Source organism: Physcomitrium patens, chromosome 3, assembly GCF_059467195.1.
Source record: "Physcomitrium patens ecotype Gransden chromosome 3, ASM5946719v1, whole genome shotgun sequence".
Classification (NCBI taxonomy): domain Eukaryota; kingdom Viridiplantae; phylum Streptophyta; class Bryopsida; order Funariales; family Funariaceae; genus Physcomitrium; species Physcomitrium patens.
Window position 1 is genome coordinate 16,008,966 of NC_143412.1, and position 14,448 is coordinate 16,023,413.

The following is a 14,448-nucleotide window of genomic DNA, read 5'->3' on the forward strand; positions in this document are numbered from 1 at the left end:
CATAGCCACTCTGCATAGGCACCATGCACACCAATTAACTAAATCTCTTCTGATATTACCAGAACTTTCTAGCAGACTTATGATTCAAAAATGCTCGTGTTGAATATTATAATCTTGATATATCATGGTCCTTAGAATTTGGCAACAAATGCATCCACTCAACATTCATTTATAAACTAAAACTAATTATCATATACCAAATTAATTTTTATTTCCAACTTAAAACAATAATTAGAATTGGAATAACAATATTTCTTTTGCTGAATCTTTTTTCAATATGTTCCAATAAAAATAAGAATTGACAGCATTGCAACAACCTTATGTCTAGCATTGCAAGTTGTGAGGTATATGTAGACATGCATTATGCCACATCAAAACTTATGTCATAAACATATTTGGTAATAACATCAAAATTTTACGTTTATTGAATAAAATTGCATTGTTTTATAAAAGAGTTTGAATTGCCCAAAGGATATCTAATAAGTCAACTTTTTAAACACAATCTGTGATTGCAAAATGAAACATTGATGACAATAGAGTTTCAATATAAGTATTCAAGATGGTTAGTTATTTACAATATTAGAAACAAAAATATAAAGGCCATTTGGATCACTTCATTTTATATATGATTATTTAAAGATACACATCTTTATTAACTCTGTAGAAACTTTTTGTAGGTAATTACTCTAATCTATAAAATTTAAATATTGAAACTAGAGAAACACAAGAAAATGTGTAAATTTACATAGAGATATGTTTCTACCCAACATTGATGTTTAACACCAAAAACATTCTAGCATGCCACTCAAAGAATTATATTCATCAATATATATATATACATACATACATTTGGTACAGAGTACATCTTTACTTTAGTTTTTTATTTGTTAAAATATCAGCATGGAGTAATATTCAAATCATTGCTAAATGTTGACTTCTCAGTCGATTGAAAAATAACCACAAAATCATTTATCCAACAAAAGTCACAACTTAATCCAAAGAATCACTTCTTCTACTTCTTCTTTTTTCTATTTCCATTTTAACTGACCAGTTTATTAATTCATGGTAAAAATATTTTTTTACTGGTCAAAAATCATAGAATTCATATATTGTATATTCAAAAACTAGTATGTGAATTTCACTCAAAAACAATTACGAAGATTTTTTTTTTAATCTTTATTTTATGATACAAGTGTAAATTTCGTTGTTTCTGTTTTTCATATTCCTATTTTTATTAAGGGATATTATTCTATTAATAGAATAAATAATTTTATCTTTCACAATAAAACAGTTAATAAATTTTAAAGATGTTAATTGGACTTTTTAAAATGTCACTTCTTCAAGTTTTTCTGCTACAGACACAGTTTTATCTTCTTACAACCTTTCACTTTGTCACTCTATATATATATATATATAAATCTCATTTTCAAAAATATCACACATTAACATTTCTCTCTATCTCTCTCTCTCTCTCTCTCTCTCTCTCTCTATATATATATATATATATATATATATGTGACTATAAAATATAACTACATATATCTTACTTTCTTTCAAAAGATTTGTTAATTTCTTAGTTCATCACAATTTTATTAGAAGGAACCATTTTTTTAAAAAGTAAAATTTTCAGTCACCATTATTATACAATGTCTTACAAAAAAGTTATATATATATATATATATATATATATATTACATAAAAACGTTTTTGTCAATACTATTGAACACCACATTCCAGAATATGATACAAAAGTAATAAAGAATTTAATCTTAAATTAATTTATAAGGATAATTATAATATATTTTTACATTTTAGGGTCTTTGTACTTTTAAAAAAAATTTAGGTGCTTTAAAATAATGGATCTAAAAACATTGATTAATATTCAATGTGTTAAATTTCAATATTAATTTTAAAATAATATTACATTAATTAGAGTATATGTGTGTGTATATGTATATATATATATATATATATATATATATATCTCAAATAAGCTACATAGTTTTTTTTATTATTATTATCTATTTAAGTTATTGTTTGAAATATATATGCAAAGTGTTAAAAGAAAATTGAGTTAAAATCAAACAAATATCATTCTTTTACTACATGTCATTTACAAGATTCTTCTTTGCAATCCTATTAGTTGATATTTTGGTCTTTGTAACAGATTCTACAAAAACTATTTTCAAACTAAGCCCTATATATTATTATCATTAGTGGGTTACAATCTATGCAATCCTCTTCATGTTGCCTACACACTATCCAGGGACAATAGCAGATAGTGGGCAAAATGCAAAGCAAATTGTCTAATTAAACATCTTTTTGTTGTCTCTACAATGTTATATGCAATGCTAACTTACTCTACTAGTTAAATATATTCTTTAGACTTTTAGGGTCATAAGTTCTAATCGCTATGGCAACCATTTACTGCATGTGCATTGATTTTGCAACTCTTCCTTTAATAACTTTTTGATAACTTACGTTTCGCTCTTCCACCCTCCTGTAGATTGCACCTGTCACTCTTTTGTTGTTATTGAAAACATGTTAGAAATTTTTGAATTTGTTCATATTTTTAAGTTGATCGGATAACCATTTCAGAAATTCATCTTTTTATTAGTTGTCCAGTCTACAAGTTCATTCTTGGTGGCCTTTCGCAACCCCCCACAACCTTCTTGATGTCCATGTATGTAAATATTTGTTTTGTTTTTGTTTTGTTTTTGTTTTGTTTTGTTTTGTTGTTTTTTTTTTTTTTTTTTTTTTTTGCATAATTAAATATTTTGTAGCATAATATAGAAAAATTCTTTGCTTGAGATTACATGTACAAATTTGGAAGCTTGCAGATAAGAAATTTGAAGTTTTGTTAATGAAAATTGTTTTTGGCATGGTGCATGAATATATTTATCTAAATTATACTAACAGAGTTGTATCATAAATGTTTAAATGATTATTTGGAGCAATGCATCAGAACTGATGAAGGATAGATATTTGAATTTCTTAAAATAAGTAGAACCAATGTAGGTATTTTTTAAATATTACACGAGATCATGAACCCCTCTAGCTTAAAAAATATATATATACATATATATATATATATATATATATATAGAAAGAGGGAAAATCCTACCACAAGTTGAAACTTAAAAAGCAATTATTGACGAACTTGGATTACACACACGTTTAGGGCTAATAATAACAAATAAAATTTTAAGAATTTATAAAAGCATCATGTGTTTACTATTCAGCTCTGGATTCTGTAAAAATGTATATTTTTTAATATTATATGTTTACAATTATATTTATTTTAGGATAAATTTGTCATTACTTGATGTTTAAAATATTTTGTTGTATGTGTTCAATATAATATTATTATACAATCCACCCCCACGTGTGTTTTTAATTTGATACACACGTTTGTCTTTAATAAAATATTAAATGAAAATATACACTGTACAGTGTTTTTACTAGTATATTAACTCTATAGCTACTTTAAGAATTATTACTTTTTCATCTAAATTATTCTTTATGTTTAATTATTTTCCTTTAAAAACATGTGTGTTCTACAGTTCAAACCCAAGAAGTTGTAGACTTGATGTGAACTGTTTTGTAGCATAAGAAATCAAGTTTTGTTTTTTGTTCGTTCGTTTTTTGTTTTTTTGGTTAAAATATTTATACATCACACATGCATAAATTTGAGAAATAAAATTCAGTTTCTTTAATTTGCTTTTTAATGACGTAATAAGTTAGAACGAAATATCTGGCATCAACAGTAAAGATACTAGCAGCTAAATATTAATCAATTTTCAGCAGTTAATGGTTTTTCAAAAATTTTAAGAAGAACAAAAAGACCCACATCATCTATAATATGTGCATCAACCTGTATTACAGGTAAAACTACTATAAATAAAGAAATAGATAATTTTTTGACCCAAATACTTCCTTGAAAACTCACAATAATTTTCAAATAAAACTGTTAGCATGTAAGTTGCATTTATTTAAATGGATTTTTGTTTCTTTACACTTGCAAAAACAGACAATAAAATGGCACAGAAAACAAAGTCATTTTGATGTATGCACAGGAAGTTCAATTTAATTGCATCATACTAATGCTTTATCTTAAATTAATAGCTCCAAATTCTAGTGTAGGATCCTTTGTACAATTGTTTCCTCTTTTCAAAAATATTCCACAAGCATGAATTTTAACACTTTGAAAATATTCCAACACTAGTTTTCTCAAGCTATGTCTTTACAGTTTCTTTTGATCATCTACTCATTATACAATATTCATATTGAAATTCTTTTAGGAAATAGATAGACTAATGCACACAATTTCCATGTGATAACAAACCAAGCCCATGACCAACGACAAAAGCACAAGTTGTAAATGTGAAAGTCACAACAAAGTCAAAAGCAAACAAAATAACAAGTTAAAAAGGAAGAAAGCATTGTACTCATTGTAAAGGTGAAAGAATATATTGAACTAGACACAAAAAGTTTTAGGGAGAACACACACACACACACACATTGCATGCAGCTAATAGCATCATATCTTAGATAGAGGAATAAATTTGCATGAATAAAAAACAACATAAACAAATTGTTATTCATTTTTTGATTGTCATTGCCATCATTCATGAAAAGGCCTTGTTGTGCATGTGGGCTTATTTTGTCATGAACACGTGGTATTCATGCCTCTCTTCTTCTTCTTCCAACCTTATATTCCAAAAAGAAACTAAATAAATAAATATCCACATTTATAAATGTATATACACACACACAAACAAAAGCATGTATAGTTTTGAAGGATACTTGTCAAGTGCAGTTATGGGTATAACACTCATCCAGTAAAGGAAAAACCCCAACTGGATATGGATTCCATCAGATTGACATGAAACGCCATATATATACATATATATATATATATATGATATATACAAGCTTGAACTCCACAATTGTATAATATAATATATTACACCAAATGGGGGTGGGGGGAGGCAGGATGGATGGATGGATGCATGGATGTGAATCACACTTCCATCATCAAAGAGTGCAGTATCATAAATTTCCACCCACTGCTGCCTGCCCTAAGCATGGATTTGTTGTGTGTTGAGGAGCTTGCTTTTAGTTGTTGTTATTGGTTGGGTTTGGTTTTTTTGTTGTATTTTATTTTATTTAGCTGCTTTTTTCAGAAGTTTTTGTTGCTGTTTCTATTGTGGCCCAAAGGTTTGTTGGCTTTGGTGTACATGTTTAAATAATTTTGGTTTTAGGTTTTTGCTTCCAGATAACCTCATTGTTTGATGTGCTCAGAATTTTTTCAACTCATATCAAGAAGGTGAAAAAAATACCATTCCAATGTTCATCAAATAATAATTGATTAACATATACTTTAAGTCCAAAATAAATTACATATTTAAATTTTATTATTTATTTAATGATTTTTTGTATTGTTCCAACATTGGATTGTTTAGTATATTTTATTTTAATTAAAATAGTTTCTAATTCAGATTTTTAATTCCTTAAGTGAGACAATGATTTTTTTAAACGTTATTATTTTTAGTGTAATTGGAGCAATGAATATTTGTATAAAGCTTGCATCTTGGATGTCAGTAATAATGTATAAAAAAGCATAAGTTAGAATTTAATTTGAACCATGGTGTAGTTCAATGTGGCTTAGTGTGATTTTATATGCAAATGTGTAAATTGACATACTTGTGCTAACTGGAATTTCATGTATTAATATCTTTGCACGTTTGTATTGTGTTTTAATTTATCAGATTTGTACATTTGACAAACTTTGCGTTAATTGTCTATTCTTCAAGACATAGTTTAAGTCTGTATGATTATCATTTTAGAGGTATTTGATATTAAATTTATTACTGAATTTATTAAAAAAGAGTAAAAATTTTGATTTTTTATTCTTTGACTCAAACTTTAAACTGTGATGTTTATAGAAATATTTTTAATTAATTTAAACTTATGAGTTTGAAATTAAATTATCAATTATAGGTTTCAAAAATAACTTCTAAATAATTATTATTCTCATTAAACTCAAATCTATATAATATGCACCATATTTTGTCAATTTTTAATTTTTAATTATAAATTTGAATTAAGAATATTACTTGATTATTTTAATTATATATATTAAATTTTACAATTTTTTTATAGTTTCTAATAAAATTCAAATCATTCTTTTAGCTTATAACTATTATCTTGGTCTTATTTATTACAATATATTTAAGAAGTTGATAAAGCCACCTCCCTCCATCTTGCCACCTCATGATTAATTCTGTCTATCATCTATTATCATCTCTTATTCCTTGTCAATGTTCTTCTACCTTGTTTCACGTCCATATACAGTGGGGTACAGAAATAATTCGAATTTTTTTCTAGAGCACCACTTTTGTTGAAAAAATCTTGTTGTTCAATTGAATGCTATGATCATGTTGGAAGGAATCTTTCCCCGATACTTAGCCATCTATTTTTGGAGTGCAAGAGGTATCTAATTACATGTAATTAGCCATGTGTCTTCAAAATTAGATTGCAAATGTGATGATTAATGTGGAAGTGGTTAGGTGAGCTAAAAAATCACAGTTACAATTAGGCATGCATGCAACCAGCAAAATGGAGTGATAGCATAGAATGCTTGGATGGGGTGACTTATATAATCCATCTGAAGATGTAAAGCACATTGCACTGCCACAAATTGAGATTGTGAAGCACATACAGATTTTAGAAGTGTTCTTTTTTGGTTTTGGACATCGTTAGCTTCAGTGACTCCTCTCTGTTAAACTAGAAGTTGGTTTGTGTTGTTTGAAGGCTTATAGCGAGCACCATGAAGTACAGAACATTGTCCCCTATGCAGAAGAATCAGATTGTGGGGATGACGAAGCCTGGGATGAAGTGTAAGGACATTGCAGAAGTCTTCAGTGTTCCCTATTCCACCATTTCAACTATCTTGAGTCATTGGAAGGTCCATGGAAGTGTGGAGTCGTTGAAATCACAATGTGGTAGACCCAGGAAGTTGTTTGAGCGGGATTTTCAAGTGTTATGTTGTGCTGTCAGTTCAAATAGAAGGCATACTCTGGTAGAACTTGCAAACTTCGTGAGTGTTTCCCGAACTACTGTTCGACTCTACCTTCGTGAGCTTGGTTTTAGAAATTGTATAGCACTAAAAAGCCCTATTTGAATGTCAAACATAAAGCAAATAGGCTTGCATTTGCACGTGCTTATGAGAGTTGGACGTTTGAAGATTGGTGTAATATTATTTGGACGGATGAGTCGTCATTCGAAACTGGCAAAAATCCACGGCAAATTAGAGTGTGGCGAAAGGCGTACGAAAAATATAATTGGGATTGTATAGCACTAAGTTTTAAGTCTGGTCGTAGTTCAGTGATGGTTTGGGGTGCCTTTACTGGCTTTGATAGGTCTCCATTGGTCACCATTCCTTCAAATAAGAGATCATCAAGTGATTTTGTCACTATTGTTTATGAAGGAGTATTAATTGGCTTTTATTTCTTACATGATGATCCTGAGCAATTGATATTGATGGAGGATGGTGCTCCAGTCCACCGTAACTCATTGCTAGTGCAATGGAGACGTGCTCATGGTATAGAAAAGTTGTTTTGGCCTGCCAATTCACCGGACTTGAATCCAATAGAGAACGTTTGGATGGTTGTAAAAGTTTTGCTCAAACATCATAGTAGACCTAATAGTAAGCTAGAAATGATAGAAAAAATTCAATCCGTATGGGATACCATATCTATAGAGTGGCTTCGTACATTGATTTCCACTATGCCTTATAGGATGCAAGCGGTGATTGCAGCTGGGGGTGGTAGTACGAGATGGTAGATAGTATGTAACAAAAAGCTCTCTTGATGTATATTTTTACAATTTTATAATGAAAAATTGTTACACCATGAAACTAGATTCTACTATCTTCGCAATGCACTTTACGACTCAAAAATACGTTCATTTTTGAAACTGCTGGAGCTTTTTGAAGTTCAGTGATTTCTAACACTGATTCACTTTGGAAAAAAATTCGAATTATTTCTGTACCCCACTGTACACTATCTCCCTCTCCCTCCCTCTCCTACTCACATTCCTGACCTAGGACAAATTCTACTCTCCACTGTAGTAAGTGGACCCAATCAATTTTGCATAAATATTCTCTTCTCTGCAAGTTTGAAACAGTTGAACATATCAATAGATGTTGCATTCACTAATTTAAAGATTTTTTTCCTTGTTTGTAAATGGGCCTTTAAGTGCTTCTAACTTCATGCTTGAACAACAATGGAAGAAGACCAATGCAATATTTCATAAATATTCTTGGCACAATATGGCCTTTGCTTGTATTACTTGGACTCAAGAGCTTGTTTATTATTTTAGTTTGATGTCCTAGGAGAAATGCTTGAAAATGACAAATTGGACCTAGACTCTATCAAACAAGAGTCTTACTTGAATTTGTGTATATTTTTTGTAAGGTTATGATCCAAAATCCAAAAGCATGAGCAAAAGTATAATAACAATGTTTACAATTTTGGGGCACTAATAGAAAAAGTAATATGAAGCAAGGCCCATTATAGGCTAGAAATAGAAACATGGTGTGAGAGAAGGACAAGAAACGAGGAAGGGAAACAAAGTTGGGGAGAGGGGGGCAAAGAATGAAGGATGGAAATGAAGACAAGGGATGGAAGGAATCAGTCATGAAATGGCAAGGAGGGGTGTGGCTTTATCAACTTCCTATATTTATTATTAATAAATCATTAATATAAGTAAAAAATGCATTTGTAGTTAATATAAGTGTAATTTTTAAGAATGAAAAAATAAGAGACTAAAAAACTGAAAGGTATGAAAAAAAATAGATATAAAAAGTAAAAATTATACAACACTTAAATTGCTTTATAATCATTATCTTTGTGTTTATTATAGTAAGTAGCCTCGTAGTTTTACCCCCTTATTCATACTAAGGCTTATAAAAGTTCTTTAAGAGAGGTTCTAAAGACTATGAAATATCATTAAAAGCTAAGGGTAATTCAATAAAATCTTATCAATGACTAATAAAGGTTTTTAATAAAATATTTTAAGTTTCTTTGAAATTAATAGGAAACTATAGAAAATTTATAAAAAAATATTTTAATTAATTATAAGATTCTATATCATATTAAAATATTCTAAAGTTTGTTTTCAATTGTAATTTTTTACACATCTATGACAGTTAAAATTTATTTATTTTATATAATATTTGAAAAAATAAAATTATTAGATAATAAATCTAATTGAATAACTTTACTAGTGTTAAATAGTATAATTTGACTATCATTCACATCCTATTAAATTATATGTTTTAATCTTTATTTTTTCTTTTTATCAATATGTAATATTTCATGTTGTGGAATTATTTTGATATATTTTCACATTAATTATGTTCTAATATTAATGGATATTTTATTATTATTATCTTCAAATACAACTTTATGCTTATATATAGATATATGTACCCATATAGTCTCAGTATTTAAAATAAGTACATATTCATTTATATATAAATTTAAAAATATATTCTTGCATTTTTTAAGTCATTAATTAATTAACATTTTCTACTGTTTATACTCATTGCCTGAACTAACTTTATTATGTACATCATAATTTATTCAGATCAAAATCCAAAATTTTATAATTTTTTATGCTTTTGAGATTTATGGATTTAATATTTAATTTTAAACACTCTAAATATTTAATAAACCAAAGAGAATAGGAATGTTAAATAGACCCATATTTTTAATAAATACACACATTCTTAATGAAAAATATAGTAATCATGATGAATGTGATTGGTTTTTATTGGTTGTGGAGAACTGAATGCATAGAGGTCATTTTTTTTGTTCATGATGGTTAGGATGGGTGGGTTGATGTAATAAAAACTTGGGTTTATTTAACATTCCCCAAAAAATCACATCTAAAAACTTCAAAAACCAACAACTTCAACTTGTCAAAACAACACATCCTATCCACATAAATCTAATATAAAAAATATATATATATATATATATATATGTAATGTGGTGTTTGAAATTTGGTTGATGTCAGAGCAACAGTGGCGCTGATGCAGGATATGATGCAACCAGACATGGATGAATTGGGCAGTGAATGGAACAATTTGTAGGCAGGGAGTTTGTGACTGGGTCTGCTGCCCGTGAATGCCCCTGGATGGATGGATGAACGTACATCCACGCTGAACATCTCTCCATCCATCCTAGGCAAGTTTGAGGAGGGTGTAGATATTCTGCTCTCCCCCTCATGCAAACTAGGCACTCATGCAAGGTACCCAAGGTTTTTTTTTGGAATTTCAAAATAAAAATGTATCAATCATGTTGAGATAAATTTGGGAATTGAATGGGGACAGTCAGTGCCTGAGCCATGACAATTGGGAATTCTTCTTGTTGCATGTATTGGGGATTCTCGCATCATGGATTTGGCTCTTGCAAGTAACCACCAGCCATTAAAAAACTAATCAAATAAAAATAAACCCCATGTATTCTAGACCCTTAAATATCACTTTCCTTTTCTAAGTTGTGTGGTGTTCACACAAGCAATGGTGAAATGTGGAGGATTCGGTGCAGGGATATTCAATGGGGGCATGGATATTCAAAAGGGGAGGTGGTGGATATTCATAGAATATTGTGCATATAACAGTTTGACCCTTGTGCTCAGTAAGTTGTTGGGTTATCACTCTTCTAGCTCACCCAGTTTAACCAACTTGTATTATTTCACCTAGGGTAGAGGGTGAAGGTTTTAGGGCAATGATGGAAGATTTTTGCTTTGCAAAATAAATTTGTCCATGTTTTTAGAAGATCAATCCCTGCATGATTGGACCTCGAGATTGATTGAGAGACAACAAGAGGACAAGCTACAATTTCTGTGCACTTTCTTCGCCACTTGAAATATGAAACAAATATTTCCCTTTTAAAATACCAGGAAATAACACAATTTTTTTTTAAAAAATAGGACAGAATGTGTGTGATGAACTCCACCAGTTTGTGGGGAGAACAAGTCCTTCCTCTCTCTCCATATTGGAAGGTTTCAAGGGTTTGCATTCTCTTGCATTGATTGACTCAAAGTTAGTAAAATGAACAAGACTTGCATTGTGAAACATGTGCATGTATGAATGTATATATATATATATATATATATATATACATATATACATATACCCACACACACACACACATAATATATATATAATTTTCACTTGTACATGAACAAATGCATTGAGCTATGTGTTGCAAAAAAGTTTCCTGCCTTCCAAACTCATGGCAGTAATAACAATCAACTAGGGCATCTGGTGCTGATGTATTAAAGTTCCTTTCCATAAGAATCCAGTCATATTTTAAAGGAAATGCTTGCAAGTTTTGGAACACAAAATAATCGTGAAGATGAAGTTTCCTTCACAATTGTGCAGTATATCCCATGGATATGCTGTTTTTGAGTCCCTCAACACTGGGGACACACAGCAAACAAACAAAAAAGGGGGAAAAAAAAAAATCTCTAGCTTCAAAATGTCCCCAAGGACAGTGGGATGAGAATCTGGGGAGGGCATAAATTCTGCACCCCATCCACAACAGCCCCGACCCATGATTTTAAAATTAGCAATTGGTCATGTCCCTGAATGATCAATCAATCTCCCCGCAAGTGAAGCAATACAACCCAATTTCAAAGCCCAACTTGTGAACCTTTTTTAAAATTCACACAACCCTAAAATATACATAAACAACACACACACACCGATGGCTAAATATGCAACACTTGACATACATTCCACCCCACAGGAGCGTATATTATTACAAGAAGGGCGAACGAATGAGCCCAGCTAATAAAACTTAGCCCTGAATTAGCCAATCGATCATATCCAGAATGCTATATTTGAGGGGCATTGATTCACTTGGGGGGGTGCAACGGAGAAGAAGCTTCCGGTAGCTCCCTCCTTTTTTTAAGGCCCTTAAAACGACCGACGGTTTTTGGAAACTTCGCGCCTCTCAAGTGGTCCGATCCCACACGACACTGCTCCCGCCCTTTTTTTCATCACATTCGAAGACAAGGCGGGGAAGTAACTAATTTGGATAAAACCAGATCCCAGAATCATTTAACTCCTGTCCGAGTCAGGGCACGTCACTTTCTAAAAGCTTTCCATGGGCAGGGGATCTCACCAGCACCGTTGGATGGAAGCGGGGGTCGCTCGATGCTGTCCGTTTCAAACCGTCGGCGCCGTCACATGGGGACTTTTTACTTTTTTGTTTTTTGGGTATTTTGTTTTTACCTCTCCTCTATTGGGTGGACTGGTAGAGATAGTTTCTGCCGACGTCTTCAATCAGCACAGGCTCTCTGGCTTTTCCCTTGGTCGAAAAGGCAAAGGGTGCTTTTTACCTTTGGGGCTACTTTGGCCCCTCTTGCCATTTCGCTTCCTAGGGGTAAAGTAGAGTAAATGTTGGTCTTTCTCACTTTTGCTTTTTGTGGGCTCCATGGTGGAAACTGAACATCTGCAAAGTCTCTGTGTGAATTTTTTCACTGTGACCCGCCTTATTTATTTATTTATTTATTTCCATCACTTTTATTTTTATTTTTATATCTTTGAGATTTTTTCTTTAGAGTCAATTGAGAGTCGGAGCAGAAATGTATTATTCCCGCTGTAAATTATTAGGATTGATACCAATAATTGAGGGTATGTGCTCCTACATCGACAGAATGAATCATTTTGTGGGCTTCCTTGTGACAAAAACTTCTGGGTCTGTGATGTTGTTTATTTATTTCTCCGTTTGTATAGATTCCTTACAGGATTGGGACTCCACTCATCTGTTAGTAATAGACTTCTCTCTTCATAAAATTTAATCAAAGTTAACGATCCTTGCCACAATTGGGATTCAAATACTCCACAAATGTTGCTTTAATATGTGTCCAACTTCAAGTTCTCTCTTCCTTCTAAATGTCATTCCATTGCTATTGAATTTGGACGATTTTGTTGTCGATTGAATATCCTCAAAACAGTAGTTCACATAACATTGAAAAACATATTGTTTCTAAGGAACAAAATAGCATCACGAATGAATTTTGGGAGATTTAATTGAAGCAGAAATGTTGGGATTCCACAAAGTGTTTACCCAACATGTGTTTTCTGCTTAAGAATAATAAAAGAATCCACAGGTACTGATGCTAAAGGAATTGCTTTGAATGTTACACACTACAATGTGATAAGTATTGCAGCAAATCAGATGCATTTGCAAGCAACAGTTTTTCCTTTCCTTGAAAAACAAAAAAAATGCTCTACTAGTCCTTTAGCATGGAATATGAAGGAGCATTCAACAAAAACAATGAACCAAATATCTTTTCTCCAATACTGTTATATTATTATTATTATTATTATGATTATTATTTATTTTATGATTATAACATTTATTCAATGTTTTGGATAACCAAAACCTTGTGCAGAATCAAATCTTGTTGCTTAAAGAAGCACATATATTTCTAATAACAAATCAAACATTCTATTCTTAATTACTTGGTTCCAAGAAGTGTAACTTTGTGTAGTGTTGTAAATCATGCCTTAAATGCACTTGTTTAGTAGCAAAATGCAAATTCTCTACATGATTCTACAAATGTGATGTAACATCAATTTTGCACAAAATATTGAACAACAAATATGAGGATACATGTGTACATGGTTGCCTATTGTGCAACTAAAGAATATGAAGATTCTCCTCATGTACAACAATGGATTTTCACACATATGTGCATTGAGTGAGAATCATCAAAAAACCCATAACTGAAAAATACTTTATAATGTTCTAAAGGTAGAAGATATTCAAGCATTACAATTCAAGAATCAGAACATTGTTAGACAGGCAGGCAGGCAGACAGACAGACAGAGCTAGCGAGAGAGAGAGAGAGAGAGAGAGCATGAATGGCATGAGATGCAATCAACTAAATGCTTTTATCAAACACGAGCCAAGATTCAAAGTGTGGATGCGTCACAGTAGACATCTATGCTGGCCCATGGAGCCAGTATGTAGGCATATGAATCTATGTAGAATCTATTGAATCTTCAATAGAGATTCTCCTGCAATATATTCCAAAAGCATCAATATCACTGCAGAAATACTGGTCACATGTGAATGTATATCCATAGCTTTTTTCAGTTTTGATTTCTTACATTTACTATGTATAGAAACGTGGTCTCACAGCTTAAACGGCTGTGGAGTTGTGTATTTGATTAGCTGTTTGTAAGACGTTGTGATTTCGGAGGTCAGAAAGCTGAATGGAAACACAAAACAGAGCACAGAAGCTCATGAGACCAAAGCCATGAAACAGAAGCACCAGCTGACGATAAAACTTGAATGACGAACTATATTTGAAGCAGATACGGTGAAGTTTGATTCCACAATGGGGTGGCACTTCCAA

General features: G+C 31.2%; 1 long non-coding RNA gene across 1 annotated transcript; it reads left to right on the plus strand.

The window, feature by feature from the left end:
* Positions 1 to 5,089: 5,089 nt before the first annotated feature.
* Positions 5,090 to 8,063, plus strand: LOC141045254 (uncharacterized). The gene is made up of 3 exons (XR_012217252.2): positions 5,090 to 5,329; positions 5,772 to 6,495; positions 6,817 to 8,063. It is a non-coding gene; the product is annotated as an uncharacterized LOC141045254 (long non-coding RNA).
* Positions 8,064 to 14,448: the final 6,385 nt, after the last annotated feature.